Source organism: Artemia sp. Qi Xiang Cuo, chromosome 3 (genome assembly GCF_049724085.1).
Source record: "Artemia sp. Qi Xiang Cuo chromosome 3, ASM4972408v1, whole genome shotgun sequence".
NCBI lineage: Eukaryota > Metazoa > Arthropoda > Branchiopoda > Anostraca > Artemiidae > Artemia > Artemia sp. Qi Xiang Cuo.
This window is the reverse complement of record NC_142796.1, coordinates 43,951,794-43,968,773: the sequence shown is the minus strand read 5'-3', so window position 1 is coordinate 43,968,773 and position 16,980 is coordinate 43,951,794. Positions and strand designations below refer to the sequence as shown.

At 33.4% G+C, this 16,980-nt stretch overlaps 1 non-coding gene across 1 annotated transcript; it reads left to right on the top strand.

The window, feature by feature from the left end:
* The first annotated feature begins 5,829 nt into the window (after positions 1 to 5,829).
* Positions 5,830 to 6,001, top strand: LOC148954139 (U1 spliceosomal RNA). The gene has a single exon (XR_016141601.1). It is a non-coding gene; the product is annotated as a U1 spliceosomal RNA (small nuclear RNA).
* Positions 6,002 to 16,980: the final 10,979 nt, after the last annotated feature.

Here is a 16,980-nt window from a genome sequence, read left to right as displayed (position 1 = left end):
CACCAGGGTTGCCAACTGGACATATTTTATGTCCAAAGGACATATTCCTGTGTGCCGGGACAAAATTACATAATAGGGCAAAAAAAAGGACATATTTTAGATATTTGGGACAAAAAATGGACATAATTTGCAAATTTATCACATAAAATAGTATATTTCCCCGCTTAATATATATTATTTGAAAAAAACTACATTTTCTAAAGAGTTAAAGAGGCTGAGTTACAAGGTCGAACCCTAAAACGTACAGGGATTAGGAGGCACAGTTGGGGGGCTGCCGCCCCCCAAACCCTCCACTTTTGCAGCCTCTTTTCTTAAGGTTTTTTTAAGGTCACCCTCCGCTTTTGCTCTTGCGAAGATCTGGTTTGCAACACAAACGAATTCTGCTGTAGTTTTTATCATAAAAACAACTATTGCATCTTTTATCGATGAGGGCTACCACCCACCGGTTTTGCCCTTTCAAAGAACTGTTTTACAACAAAAACAAAGTCTTCTTGAATTTTTTAGCATAAGAACACCCTATTGCATTTATTTGATTAAAAACCCTACTGATAATCATTATTTTCCGTTTCCTCAGGAGATTTTTCCCTAACCAATAACAAGCTATACTGTGATGAACTTTAACAATTTTGAACAGAAAAACAGGGAGCAGAAGAAGGGCTCAGAATAAACTAGCAGTCCAGGTTCATTTATTTTACCATCATACATGATCACACTGAGTACATAACACTACCTGACACAGAGACAAGTTTGTAGTTATAACTGTAACAGACTGAGTAGTCATTGCCAAATCCTCAGAAGATATTAAAAAAATGCCATTGAAACAGTTTCATTCGTATTGGTACGACCAATTGATTGCAGGGTACAGGACTTAAAAACCATAACAAAAGAGGCTGCAAAAGTGGGAGGTTTGGGGGGCGGCTGCCCCCGAACTGTGCATCCAAATCCCTGTACGTTTTAAGGTTCGACCTTGTAACTCAGCCTCTTTAACTCTTTAGAAAACGTAGTTTTTTTCAAATAATTTCTGCACGTTTTTGTACAGTTTATTACTTATTATTGCTTGGCTAACTGTTTTGGACTATTTTGATCTAATATAATGTTGAAATACTTTGCTTTTAGGAATTTCAACAATTAACATGGGCTCTTATGGGAAAACGAGGTTTTTCGTAAATGTAAATTCGGGGGATAATTTTTTCGGTCTGAAAATATCAAAAGGCCCTGCTGGGTCAAATTCCGGTTCGAATGAGTCCTCATTCACCCGTATCCGTTGCCAACTGTGGCTTGTAGGCGTGGCTGATAAAACAAAAGAGAGAAAGGAACATTAAGTGGCTATATTTATTTTTTTGAAAACAGGGAAGGAGTGATCGGATTGAGCTGAAATTTCGAGGATAAGTGGATTTAAAAAAGAAACTGAGTTTCTTTTTTAAACTTTAAATTCAGTATATAAAAAATTTTCTCTGACAGGGAATCGAACCCGGATCTTCCGCCTGACAGTCAGGAACAGCGACCATTGTACCACAGAGACACTTTTTATATTATTTTAGTCTCTCGCATCTATTTTTGACGCAAGCAAATCCCCACAAAACTTGATATTTGGTTTTTGGAAAATAGGAAAGGAAGGATCGGATTAAGCTGAAATTTTAAGGATAAGCTCTCAGGCCCCAGGAAAATTTATCCTATAAATTTCAGCCCGATCGGACAACGTTAAAGGGGGGCTGTGGTGGGAAATATTAACATGGGCCCTTATGGGGAAACGAGGTTTTTCGTAAATGTAAATTTGGGGGATACTATTTTCGTTCTGAAAGTGTCAAAAGACCCTAACAGGTTGAATTTCAGTTCGACTGAGTCCTGTTTCACCCAGATCTAGTGTCAACCGTAGCCTGTAGGCGTGTCAAATAAAAAAAAAGGAGAAATGAACATTAAGTGGCTATATTTGTTTTTTGGAAAACAGAGAAGGAGTGATCGGTTTGAGCTGAAATTTCGAGGATAAGCTCCCGGACCCTAGAAAAGCTTAACCTCTAAATTTCAGCCCAATCGGAAAACGTTAAAGGGGGGGGGGGGCTGTGGTCGGAGGGTTGAAACTTCCGGCCCACTTTTACCCATGAAGATAAAGTCGGAGGGGGGTGAAATTTTTCAAGTTTCTTAGTTAGAGCTTGGGCCACAAAATGCGATGACTGCTGTCTCTCTGCAACCGCTAGGACCGGAAATCGCTTAACATTGTGGTGGGTCGCCTCTTTACAGAGGCACAAGTGTGCCTCCTTGATTTTTGTAAAAAAAATGTCATTTTTAACCAAATCAGTATTAAAACTACTTGTCTAGCACTAAATTTACTTAACTACTTATTTTTTAGCATTTTTTTACAAACATTATTTTTTTTACAAACGTTATTATTATTCGGAGTTGCTTGCTCTTTCCCGCAGACAACTATTTGCAAATACTCTTGAAATTCTTTACAAGTTTGTATTCTTTCATCTATAAACGATTTTATTTCTCCTTGCTTTTACGCTACAGTCAAGATAGTAGACAAGCAGGTACCTTTTTAGTTAACAATCGCTCCCGGCTTCCAATAGTCAGGCAAAAATATCTATCTATTTATCAAGTATTAATAACTGAAAATGAAAAGCTAGCAAAAAAAATTAGATCCTTGATGATCTAGAGTAAATTTTGATATCAATAGATGTACCAAAAAATTAGCTTATTCTGCTGATTCCAAATATATAAAAAATTTTAAGTATAATGTTACCTATTAGCAGGCCTGATAAAATTTGTCAAATTTTCGAAAAAGGTCAAAAACACACCATAAGAGTCAAAGAATTTTAATGGAAATCACGCCATCAGATTCAGCGTATCAGATAACCCCACAGTAGAGGTTCCAAGCTCTTATCTATAAAAATTATATTTTATAGTGTTTGCCAGAAAAAGCATCACGGATTCGTGTTTATTTGTTGTTTTTGCTTTTTCCAGGGGTGATCATATCGAACCAATGGTATTAGAATTTCGCAAGAGGCCTCGTTCAAACGAAAATTCAAAGATCTAGTATCCTTTTTAAGTGACCAAAAAATTGGAGGACAACTAGCCCCCGTCCCGTGCCCTTTTTTCCTGAAAGTCTTCTGATCAAAATTTTGAGATAGCCATTTTGTTCAGTATTGTTGATAGGTACAATATATATGTCTTTGGAGATGATATGACCCCTCAGATTCACCAGAGGAAGGACCACAAGTTATGAAATTTGCCCATTGTTTACATATAGTATTTGTTATAGGGAAGTATACCGACATTTTCCAAGGGAGGAAGGAGATCTTTTGGGGATGGATTTTCTGTGGGGAGATTTTTCCATTGGGATGGAATTTCTGGGGGTGAAGTTTTCAGGGGGAATTTTACATGGGGAGAATTTACCAGAATTTGTATACAGAATGTTTGTTATTTGTCGTTTTTTTCGTTGTTGATCCCATTGTACACGTAGAGACATTCTGAGGGAACTCTCATTGGGAAGTTTTCAGCGGAGTTGGAATTCTCTTGGGATCTTTTCTTTTGGAAGGGGGGGGGGATTTTCCACGGGAGAAATTTCCATGGGAAATTAGCACCAGGAGAAATTCTCCATGAAAAATTTTGGAGGGCTAAACTGTCCAGGGGGGGGTATTTTTCCAAACAGGGATATTCCCCAATGACCTTAAAAAGGATCAGAAACTAAATGAATACAAGTCTTTCTTCAAAAAAGTATGGTTAGGAGTATTTTTCAGGCAGAATCGTAAGCAAAAATTTTTCTGGGAAGGATCGCAGCAGGGATGGAATTGTCAGGGGGTTATTTCCCGGCAGAAGAATTTTACATGGGAGGAACTTTATATAGAGGAATTTTTCGTGGGGAAATTTTCCATAGATGGGGTGGATTTCCTATGATTATCTGAAAAACGATCAGAAATAAATACAAAACTAGTTTTTTTCTGCTGAAACTAAGGAGTGACATTATACTTAAAACGTAGAGAAATCATTCAGTATATGACGAGAGCTACTCCTTCCTAAATGCCCCCTCTCTACGCTAATGTTCGACCTTTTGTCTAATTTTTTTAAGAACGATTATTGAAACCCAAGGACCGTACCACTTTTAGAGTAGGCCCCCCCCTCCACCCTTGGTGAAGAGGGGTGTAACCACCCACCTCAACACACGTATTATTTTCCCTAGATGCATCCAACAGAAATTTTGAGATAGAAATTTTGTTAAAAATGGTCCAAAGAAAATATAATAATGCACTCAGCGTTTACACAACACCTAAGGGCCCCGGGACAAGGGTTGTAAGTTATGCCAAAGGGGCATATAAGGTTTTATGGAATGGGTAGTCGTATAAGCTTCAGATGGGGCTCATTTGATGGAAGTTTAGTGCCCTTTATAAAAGTTAAAAGTGAATAGAGGGCACAACCCCCCCCCCGTGCCTATCAGTTCCGAAAGCCAGCATCTAATCAGAATTTGTAGACATCTATTTTGTTCAGCATTGTTCAAAGGTCCAGTAATTATACCTTTAGGGATGTCAACCCCCTGATTGAAGGGAAGCCCAGCTTACCTAGCGTTCCGCAACGTCGCTTGACTCCTGGATTGTACCTTATGACATGCGCAAGAAATACTCTGATTGGCAAAAAGCTACCAAAAGAATTGAAAATGCTGACCCACATGCCAACCATACCTGTCAAGTGGAACTCTTGTAGGAAAATGAAGCTCAAGCGCTGACAATTAGTTTTTTACTTCTAACATGTTTTTATGACTTGTGTGCTTACACACTAGTTGATTTTTTATGGATGAACTAAATGGATCTTTTTCGTTTTCATCATATTCTATGCTAACTGATCACTTTGAAAAAGGTTTACAAGTAGTAAAAAAATTAGTTTCTGAGGTTTTAAGATAGACATATGATGGACATATTATAGACAAAATATAAACATGGTTTGGCTGAAAAGGACACATTTTTGGATGCTCAAGGGACATATTTATTGACCAAAAAGTTGGCAACCCTGTCCCTACATGGGGCCCAGAATGTTAAACTGATTTTAGGAAACCAGGGGCATGTCAGGGCTCGCTCCGCTCACTTCACGCGTTGGCCCGGTATTGCAGTACCTCCGGGATCGGCGCACCTCTTTCGAGGGGAAATCAAAGTCCATGAACCCTAATCAATTATGTGTATAATGCGCTTTTCAAATTTTCTAGAAACCACCCCTGTAGTTTCCTAGCCCTTGAATATATGGAAAGTCATTTTTTTTTCATCTGACAAAAGAAGAAAAATTGTATTTAGTTTAAAAAATTTAATGGTGAAAAAGCCAATGACCACTCGCCATTATTAAATTGAAGTCCCCATGCACCTTTTTCAAAAATAGTACGTGATTATTAATTGCTGAAATTTAAATTGAACCAAGATTCGAATAGAATTGCTGAGTTGATTGTTTTTGGCCTCAGACGGCTTGGTTCTGTGGTGAGTTGTTAGCAGTAGTAGTAATGACTAAAGCCCCTTTGGTTGTTAACAAGAAAATAACTGGCACAATCAGTAGAACGGCCCCTGGGTTCTCAGAAATTAAAGTTTCCACTTTTCAGTCAAATTGATAACAAAGTGAGAAACCCCTGATATTCTTTTCTCACAAAGGTAAACTTGCATTCAAAGGATTAAGACGTTAGCGTATGAAAATGAAATGGGGCATTTCTATTTTCAAAAATAATTTAGAGACTTGATTCATTGATATGAAAAAGTTTTGTAAACCTGCATTTATATAATAAATCGTAGCTTATGAGTGGTATTCAAAGCAGCCAGATTTATGTCTATTAAATATATTAGTAAGATGTTAATCAAACATATACTTACCTGGCTAAAAATCTGCCTTGATCATGAAGGAGACGCTCCTAGGGTGAGGCATTTCCATTGCGCTTCGGATTGGCTCATTGGCTGACCTCTGTGATTACCCCAAATGGGGGTAACTCTACAGCATAATTTTTAGTAGTGGGGGACTGCGTTGGCATGGACCACCGTCCACACATTGAAAATTTTTATAATTTGAGTCCCTTTTATATGTCATATATTTATTATTTGAAATAAAAAAGTATACTAAACAATTTGATGTTGTTAAGATAATAATAAGACATGTAAAATTGATCATTGGGCCCTTTTGAAAAAATTCTTTTATCTTAATAAACTTGCATGTTAGTAGAAAGGCCTTATTGACTCGTGACAGAACACCATATTTGGGCATAGAGTCCCTAGGGAGATGGTTTTCTCACTGAGAATGAAAAAAAACGATTTTTCTCACTTGAAAAAACAGGAATTTTCTCACTTTGATGGATGTTTCATGGATGGTTATGTGTGTTGGTCAATTTATGGATGTTTTTATGGTTTTTGTCACTGAGAATGAAAAAACAGGATTTTTCTCACTTTGATGGATGTTTCATGGATGGTTATGTGTGTTGGTCAATTTATGGAGGTTTCAACGGTTTTTGTCAGTGAGAATAAAAAAACAGGTTTTTTCTCACCTTGATGGATGTTTCATGGATGGTTATGTGTGTTGGACAATTTATGAATGTTTTTATGGTTTTTGTGACTGAGAATGAAAAAACAGGATTTTTCTCACTTTGATGGATGTTTCATGGATGGTTATGTGTGTTGGTCAATTTATGGATGTTTTTATGGTTTTTGTCAGTGAGAATGAAAAAACCAGAGTTTTCTCACTTTGATTGATGTTCCTTGGATGGTTATGTTTTTTGGTGAATTTATGGATGTTTTTAAGGTTTTTGTAAGTGAGAATGAAAAAACAGGATTATTATCACTTTGATTGATGTTTAATGGATGGTTACGTTTGTTGGTCAATTTATAGATGTTTTTATGTTTTTTGTCAGTGAGAATGAAAAAACAGGATTTTTCTCACTTTGATGGATGTTTCATGGATGGCTATGTGTGTTGGTCAATTTATGGATGTTTTTATGGTTTTTGTCAGTGAGAATGAAAAAACAGGATTTTTCTCACTTTGATGGATGTTTCATGGATGGTTATGTGTGTTGGACAATTTATGAATGTTTTTATGGGTTTTGTCAGTGAGAATGAAAAAACAGGATTTTTCTCACTTTGATGGATGTTTCATGGATGGTTATGTGTGTTGGTCAATTTATGTATGTTTTTATGGTTTTTGTCAGTGAGAATGAAAAAACAGGATTTTTCTCACTTTGATGGATGTTTCATGGATGGTTATGTGTGTTGGTCAATTTATTTATGTTTTTATGGTTTTTGTCAGTGAGAATGAAAAAACAGGATTTTTCTCACTTTGATGGATGTTTCATGGATGGTTATGTGTGTTGGTCAATTTATGGATGTTTTTATGGTTTTTGTCAGTGAGAATGAGAAAACTGGATTTTTCTCACTTTGATGGATGTTTCATGGATGGTTATGTGTGTTGGTCAATTTATGGATGTTTTTATGGTTTTTCTCACTGAGAATGAAAAAACAGGATTTTTCTCACTTTGATGAATGTTTCATGGATGATTATGTGTGTGTGTCAATTTATGGATGTTTTTATGGTTTTTCTCACTGAGAATGAAAAAAAAGGATTTTTCTCACTTTGATGTGTTTTCAAGGTCGATTTATTTATTGTTTCCAAGTGCATTCTCTCCGGGGCGAATGACACATGACACATGACAAATGACACGACCCATGACACATGACAAATGACACGACACATGACACATGACACATGACAGATGACACATGACACAGACACAGACATAAACATACAATGGATTTCTGAGAAATTGATTACATAATCGGTAGAACCCTATCAGGAGTTCGTAACGGGAGTCCATATATGGGCATAGAATGACGTAATCGACTAGGAAAAATGGATTTCTGAGAAATTGATTACATAATCGGTAGAACGCTATCAGGAGGTCATGACGGGGGTCCATATATGGGCATAGAATGACGTAATTGACTATGACTATTCGATAGTATCAAGTGTGTTTTTTCATTGTTTAAAATTTAATTGGGATAGTCTCTTAAATTTTAAATTCATTTTGGTTGTCTTTCGTTGAATTACGAGATCTACAACTTTTAAGATGTTTTTTGTCGTCGTTAATCTAGTCCCAGATACATTTTCTTAATTTTTGAAATTTCATTTGAATGTCAGTAATTGAAATGAACGTTTCTGAATACTTCAGTAGTGTTTTGTCGTGGTTTACCTTGTCACAGTTACATTCTCTTGATTTTTCAAAGTTCATGGTGGCTTTCTTTCGTTGAAATGTAAGAGTTGGAATATTTCAGTAGTGTGTTGTCGTGGTTTACTTTTTCACAGTTACATTCTCTTGATTTTTCAAAGTTTATTGTGGATTTCTTTCGTGAATTGCAAGAATTGGAACGTTTCAGTAGTGTTTTTTTGTGGTTTATCTTTTCAGAGCTACATTCTCTTGATTTCTTAAAGTTCATTTAGAATTTATTTCGTGAAATGCAAGAGTTGGAATATTTCAGTAGTGTTTTGTTGTGGTTTACCTTGTCACAGTTACATTTTCTGGATTTTTCAAAGTTCATTTTTGAATTTCTTTCATAAGATGCAAGAGTTGAAATATTTTAGTAGTGTTTTGTCGCGGTTTACTTTGTCACAGTTACATTCTCTTGTTTTTTCAAAGTTCATTTTGGAATTTCTTTCCTTGAGATGCAAGAGTTGGAATATTTCAGTAGTGTTTTGTCGTGGTTTCCCATGTCACAGTTACACTCTCTTGATTTTTCAAAGTTCATTTTGAATTTATTTCGTTGAAATGCAAGAGTTGGAATATTTCAGTAGTGTGTTATCATGGTTTACCTTGTCACAGTTACGTTCTCTTGATTTATAAAAGTTCATTTTTGAATGTCTTTCGTTGAAATGTGTTCTGTTGTGCTTTACTTTGACACAGTTACATTTTCTTGATTTTTCAAAGTTCATTTTGAATTTCTTTCGTGAAATGCAAGAGTTGGAATATTTCAGTAGTTGTTTGTTGTGGTTTACCTTGTCACAGTTACATTTTCTGGATTTTTCAAAGTTCATTTTTGTATTTATTTCGTAAGATGCAAGAGTTGAAATATTTTAGTAGTGTTTTGTCGCGGTTTACTTTGTCACAGTTACATTCTCTTGTTTTTTCAAAGTTCATTTTTGAATTTCTTTCCTTGAAATGCAAGAGTTGGAATATTTCAGTAGTGTTTTGTAGTGGTTTCCCTTGTTACAGTTACACTCTCTTGATTTTTCAAATTTCATTTGGAATTTATTTCGTTGAAATGCAAGAGTTGGAATATTTCAGTAGTGTCTTATCGTGGTTTACCTTGTCATAGTTACATTCTCTTGAATTTTCAAAGTTCATTTTTGAATTTCTTTCGTTGAAATGTGTTTTGTTGTGCTTTTCCTTGACACAGTTACATTTTCTTGATTTTTTAAAGTTCATTTTGAATTTCTTTCGTGAAATGCAAGAGTTGGAATATTTCAGTAGTGTTTTGTTGTGGTTTACCTTGTCACAGTTACATTTTCTGGATTTTTCAAAGTTCATTTTTGTATTTCTTTCGTAAGATGCAAGAGTTGAAATATTTTAGTAGTGTTTTGTCGTGGTTTACTTTGTCACAGTTACATTCTTTTGATTCTTCAAAGTTCATTTTGGATTTCTCTCCTTGAAATTCAAGAGTTTGAATATTTCAGTTGTGTTTTGTTATGCTTTACCATATCCCAGTTACACTCTCTTAATTTTTCAAAGTTTATTTTGGATTTCTTTCGTGAAATGCAAGAGTTGGAATATTTCAGTAGTATTTTATTGTGGTTTACCATGTCACAGTTACAATCTCTTGATTTTTCAAAGTTCATTTTTGAATTTATTTCGTGAAATGTGTTTTGTTGTGCTTTACCTTGACGCAGTTACATTTTCTCTATTTTTCAAAGTTCATTTTGAATTTCTTTCGTGAAATGCAAGAGTTGGAATATTTCAGTAGTGTTTTGTCGTGGTTTACTGTGGTTTACCTTCTCACACTTACATTCTCTTGATTTTTCAAAGTTCATTTTGAATTTCTTTCGTTGAAATGCAAGAGTTGGAATATTTCAGTAGTGTTTTGTTGTCGTTTACCTTGTCACACTTACATTCTCATGATTTTTCAAAGTTCATTTTGGATTTCTTTTATTGAAACGCAAGAGTGGGAATATTTAAGGAGTGTTTTGTCGTGAATTACCTTGTCACAGTTACACTCTCATGATATTTCAAAGTTCATTTGAATTTTTTTAATTGATATGAAAGATTTGAATTATTTAAGTAGTGTTTTGTCATGGTATAACTTGTAAAATTTAAATTCTTTTTATTTTTCAAAGTTCATTTTTTAATTTCTTTCTTTGAAATGCGAGAGTTGGAATATTTCAGTAGTGTTTTGTCATGGTTTACCTTGTCACAGTTACATTCTCTTGATTTTTCAAAGTTCATTTTGTATTTCTTTCGTTGAAATGCAAGAGTTGTAATATTTCAGTAGTGTCTTGTTATGGTTTACCTTGTCACTGTTACATTATCTTAATTTTTCAAATCTCATTTTGAATTTCTTTCATTGAAATGCACGAGTTGGAATAAGTCAGTAGTGTTTTGTCATGGTTTAGCTTGATAAAGTTAAATTCTCTCGATCTTTCTAAGTTAATTTTGAATTTCTTTCATTGAAATGCAAGAGTTGGAATATTTCAGTAGTGTTTTTTTGTTGTTTACCTTGTCGAAGTTACACTTTTTTGATGTTTCAAAGTTCAATTTGTATTTCCTTCGTTGACATGCAAGAGTTGGATTATTTCAGTAGTTTTTTGTGGAGGTTTACCTTGTCACCGTTAAATTTTCTTAATTTTTTAAAGTTCATTTTGAATTTATTTTGACTATAAGCAGGAGTCGAAATATTTCAGTAGTTATTTGTCATGGATTACCTTATTACAGTTAAATTCTCTTGATTTTTCAAAGTTCTTTTTGGGTTTCTATCATTCAAATACAAGAGTAAGAATATCTCATTAGTGTTTGGTCGCGGTTTACAGTGTCACAGTTACATTCTTTTGATTTTTCAAAGCTCGTTCTGGGTTTCTTTCGTTGAAATGCAGGAGTTGGAACATTTTACTAGAGTTTCGTCATGGTTTACCTTGTCACAGATACATTATATTGATTTTTAAAAGTTCATTTCGAATTTCTTTCGTTGAAATGCAAGAGTTGGAATATTTCACTAGTGTTTTGTCGTTGTTTACCTTGTCACAGTTACATTCTCTTGATTTTTCAAAGTTCATTGTGAATTTCTTTCATTGAAATGCAAGAGTTGGATTATTTCAGTAGTGTTTTGTTGTGCTTTACTTTGTCACACCTACATTCTCTTAATTTTTCAAAGTTCATTTTTAATTTCTTTCGTTGAAATGCAAGAGTTGGAATATTTCAGTAGTGTTTTGTCATGGTTTACCTTGTTTACCTCGGACAAATGGATTTCTGAGAAATTGATTACATAATCGGTAGAACACTATCAGGAGGTCATGAAGGGGGTCCATATATGGGCATAGAATGACGTAATCGACTAGGACAGTTGGAATATTTCAGTAGTGGTTTGTCGTGGTTTACCATTTCACAGTTACATTCTCTTGATTTTTTTTTCTTTTTCTTTCGAATTTCTTTCATGGAAATGCAAGAGTTGGAATATTTCAGTAGTGTTCTGTCGTGGTTTACCTTGTCACAGTTACATTCTCTTGATTTTTAAAAGTTCATTTTGAATTTCCTTCGTTGAAATGCAAGAGTTGGAATATTTCAGTAGTGTGTTGTCGTGGTTTACTTTGTCACAGTTACATTTTCTTGATTTTTCAAAGTTCATTGTGGATTTTTTTCGTTGAAATGCAAGAGTTGGAATATTTCAGTAGTGTTTTGTCGTGGTTTACCATGTCACAGTTACATTTTCTTGATTTTTCAAAGTTCATTTGTGGATTTCTTTTGTTGAAATACAAGAGTTGGAATATTTCAGTAGTGCTTTGTCGTGGTTTACCTTGTCACAGTTACATACTCTTGATTTTTCAAAGTTCATTGTGGATTTCTGTTGTGATTTGAAAGAGTTGGAACATTTCAGTAGGGTTTTGTTGTGGTTTACCTTGTCAGAGTTACATTCTCTTGTTTTTTAAAGTTCATTTAGAATTTTTTTCGTGAAATGCAAGAGTTGGAATATTTCAGTAGTCTTTTGTTGTGGTTTACCTTGTCACAGTTACATTTTCTGGATTTTTCAAAGTTCATTTTTGAATTTCTTTCTTAAGATGCAAGAGTTGAAATATTTTAGTAGTGTTTTGTCGTGGTTTACTTTGTCACAGTTACATTCTCTTGTTTTTTCAAAGTTCATTTTGGAATTTCTTTCGTTGAGATGCAAGAGTTGGAATATTTCAGTAGTGTTTTGTCGTGGTTTCCCATGTCACAGTTACACTCTCTTGATTTTTCAAATTTCATTTGGAATTTCTTTCGTTGAAATGCAAGAGTTGGAATATTTCAGTAGTGTTTTATCGTGGTTTACATTATCAAAGTTACATTCTCTTGATTTATAAAAGTTAATTTTGGCATGTTTTTTGTTGAAATGTGTTTTGTTGTGCTTTACCTTGACACAGTTACATTTTCTTGATTTTTCAAAGTTCATTTTGAATTTCTTTCGTGAAATGCAAGAGTTGGAATATTTCAGTAGTGTTTTGTTGTGGTTTACTGTGGTTTACCTTGTCTGATTTTTTAAAGTTCATTTAGAATTTCTTTCGTGAAATGCAAGAGTTGGAATATTTCAGTAGTGTTTTGTTGTGGTTTACCTTGTCACAGTTACATTTTCTTGATTTTTCACAGTTCATTTTTGAATTTATTTCGTGAGATGGAAAAGTTGAAATATTTTAGTAGTGTTTTGTCGTGGTTTACTTTGTCACAGTTACATTCTCTTGATTTTTCAAAGTTCATTTTTTAATTTCTTTCGTTGAAATGCAAGAGTTGGAATATTTCAGTAGTGTTTTGTCATGTTTTACCATGTCACAGTTACACTCTTTTGATGTTTCAAATTTCATTTGGGATTTCTTTCGTTGTAATGCAGTAATTGGAATATTTCAGTAGTATTTTTTTATGGTTTACCTTATCATAGTTGCATTCTCTTTATATTTCAATGTTAATTTTTAGATGCATTACGTGAAATATGTTTCGTTTTTCTTTTACAAGACACAGTTACACTTTCTTTATTTTTCAACGTTAATTGTGAATTTATTTCGTGAAATGCAAGAGTTGGAATATTTCAGTAGTGTTTTGTCGTGGTTTACTGTGGTTTACCTTGTCACAGTTAAACTTTCTTGATTTTTCAAAGTTCATTTTGAATTTCTTTCGTTGAAATGCAAGAGTTGGAATATTTCAGTAGTGTTTTGTTGTGGTTTACCTTGTCACACTTACATTCTCATGATTTTTCAAAGTTCATTTCGAATTTCTTTCATTGAAATGCAAGAGTTGGAATATTATAGTAGTGTTCTGTCGTGGTTTACCTTGTCACAGATACATTCTCTTGATTTTTCAAAGTTCATTTTGGATTTCTTTCGTTGAAATGCAAGAGTTGGAATATTTCAGTAGTGTTCTGTCGTTGTTTACCATGTCACATTTACATTCTCTTGATTTTTCAAAGTTCATTTTGAATTTCTTTCGTTGAAATGCAAGAGTTGGAATATTTCAGTAGTGTTTTGTTGCGGTTTACCTTGTCACAGCTACATTCTCTTAATTTTTCAAAGTTCATTTTGGATTTCTTTCATTGATATGCAAGAGTTGGAATATGTCAGTAGTGTTTCGTCATGGATTACCTTGTCAGAGATACATTTTCTTGATTTTTGAAAGTTCATTTTGAATTTCTTTCGTTGAAATGCAGGAGTTGGAATATTTCAGTAGTGTTTTTTCATGGTTTACCTAGTCACATTTACATTCTCTTGATTTTTCAAAGTTCATTTCAAATTTTTTTCGTTGAAATGCAAGAGTTGAAATATTTCAGTACTGTTTTGTCATGGTTTACTTTGTCACAGTTACATTATCTCCATTTTTCAAAGTTTATTTGAATTTTTTTCATTGAAATGCAGGAGTTGGATTTTTCAGAAGTGTTTTGTTGTAGTGTACCTTGTCACGGCTACACTTTCTGGATTTTTGAAAATTCAATTTCAATTTCTTCCATTGAAATGCAAGAGTTGGAATATTTCAGTAGTGTTTTTTCGTGGTTTACCTTGTCACAGTTACATTCTCTTGATTTTTCAAAGTTCATTTGAATTTATTTCATTGAAATGCAAGAGTTAGAATATTTCGGTGGTGTTTTGTCGTGGTTCAACGCGTCACAGTTACATTCTCTTAATTTTTCAAATTTCATTTTGAATTTCTTTCGTTAAATACAATAGTTGGAATATTTCAGTAGTGTCTTATCATGGTTTATCTTGTCACAGTTACATTCTCTTTATTTTTCAAAGTTCATTTTGAATTTATTTCTTTGAAATGCAAGAGTTCGACTAAGTCATTAGTATTTTGTCGTGTTGTACCTTGTCACGCTTACATTCTGTTGATTTTCTAAAGTTAATTTGAAGTTCTTACAGGTTAATTCAAGATTTGGAATCTTTCAGTAGTGTTTTGTCGTGGTTTAGATTGTCACAGTTATATTCTATTAATTTTTCAAAGTTCATTTTGAATCTATTTTCTTGAAATGCGAGAGTTAGAATATTTCAGTAGTGTTTTGTCGTGGTTTAACTTCTCACAGTTACATTCTCTTGATTTCTCAAAGTTCATTTTGAATTTCTTTCATTGAAATGCAAGAGTTGGATTATTTCAGTAGTGTTTTGTCGTAGTTTACCATATCACAGTTATATTCTCTTGATTTTTCATAAGTTCATTTCGGATTTCTTTCGTTGAAATGCAAGAGTTGGAATATTTCAGTAGTGTTTTGTTGTGGTTTACCTTAACACAGTTACATTCTCTTAATTTTTCAAAGTTCATTTTGAATTTCTATCGTTGAAATGTAAGAGTTGGAATATTTCAGTAGTGTTTTGTTGTGGTTTAACTTGTCACAATTACATTTTCTTGATTTTTCAAAGTTCATTTTTAATTTCTTTCGGTGAAATGCAAGAGTTGGAATATTTCAGTAATGTTTTGATCTGGTTTACCATGTCACATTTTCATTTTCTTGATTTTTCAAAGTTCATTTTGAATTTCTTTCATTGTAATGCTAGAGTTGGAATATTTCACTAGTGTTATGTTATGGTTTAACATGTCACACGTACATTCTCTTGATTCTTCAAGGTTTATTTTGAATTTCTTTCGTTGAAATACAAGAGTTGGAATATTTCAGTAGTGTTTTTTTGCGGTTTACCTTGTCACAGTTACATTCTCTTAATTTTTCAAAGTTCATTTTAAATTTATATCATTGAAATGCAAGTGTTGGATTATTTAAGTATTGTTTTGTCATGGTTTACTTAATCGCATTAACATTTTCTTATATTTTCAAAGTTAAATGTGGATTTTTTTAGTTGAAATGCAAGAGTTGGGATATTTTAATAGTGTTTTTTAGTGAATTACCACGTCACAATAACATTCGCTTAATTTTTTCAAAGTTTGTTTTGGTTTTATTTCGGTGTAATGCAAGAGTTGGAATATTTCAGTAGTGTTTTAATGTGGTTTACCTTGTCACAGTTACATTCTCTTGATTTTTCAAAGTTTATTTTGGTTTTCTTTCATTGAAATGAATGAGGTGGATTATTTCAATAGTATTTTACTGTGGTTTACCATATCTAAGTTACCATTTTTTTATTTTTCAAAGTTCATTTTAGAATGTCTTCAGATGAAATGGTAGAGTTGGAATTTTTTAGTTGTATTTTTTCATGGCTTGCCTACTCACAGTTACATTCTAATAATTTTTCAATGATCATTTTGGATATATCTTGTGAAATGCAAGAGTTGGAATATTTCAATAGTCTTTTATTGTGGTTTACTTTGTCAAAGTTACATTCTCTTATTTTTTCAAAGTTTATTTGAGATTTCTTTCGTTGAAATGCAAGAGTCGGAATATTTCAGTAGTGTTTTGCCGGGTTTTACTTTGTCACAGTTACATTCTCTTGATTTTTCAAAGTTTATTCTGGATTTCTTTCGTTGAAATATGTTTTGTTGTGCTTTACCTTGACACAGTTACATTTTCTTTATTTTTTTTAGGTTAGGTTATGTTAGGCTAGATCAAGTTAGGTTAGGTTAGGTTAGCCTACGTACGCGCGCGTACGTAGGCTAACCTAACCTAACTTAACCTAACCTGATCTAGCCTAACCTAACCTAACAAAAATCAAGAAAATGTAACTGTATCAAGGTAAAGCACAACAAAACATATTTCAACGAAAGAAACTGTTACCTTGACACAGTTACATTTTCTTGATTTTTGTTAGGTTAGGTTAGGCTAGATCAAGTTAGGTTAGGTTAGGCTAGCCTACGTACGCGCGCGTACGTAGGCTATCCTAACCTAACCTAACTTAACCTAACTTGATCTAGCCTAACCTAACCTAACAAAAATCAAGAAAATGTAACTGTGTCAAGGTAAAGCACAACAAAACATATTTCAACGAAAGAAATCCAGAATGAACTTTTAAAAATCAAGAGAATGTAACTGTGACAAAGTAAAACACGACAAAACACTACTGAAATATTCCAACTCTTGCATTTCAACTAAAGAAATTCAAAATGAACTTTGAAAAATAAAGAGAATGTAACTTTGACATAGTAAACCATGACAAAACACTACTGAAATATTCCAACTCTTGCATTTCACGAAAGAAATTCAAAATGAACTTTGAAAAATCAAGAGAATATAACTGTGACAGGGTAAAGCACAACAACACACTACTGAAATATTCCAACTCTTGCATTTCAACGAATGAAATTCAAAATGAACTTTGTAAAATCAAGAGAATGTATCTGTGACAAGGTAAACCATGACAAAACACTACTGAAATATTCCA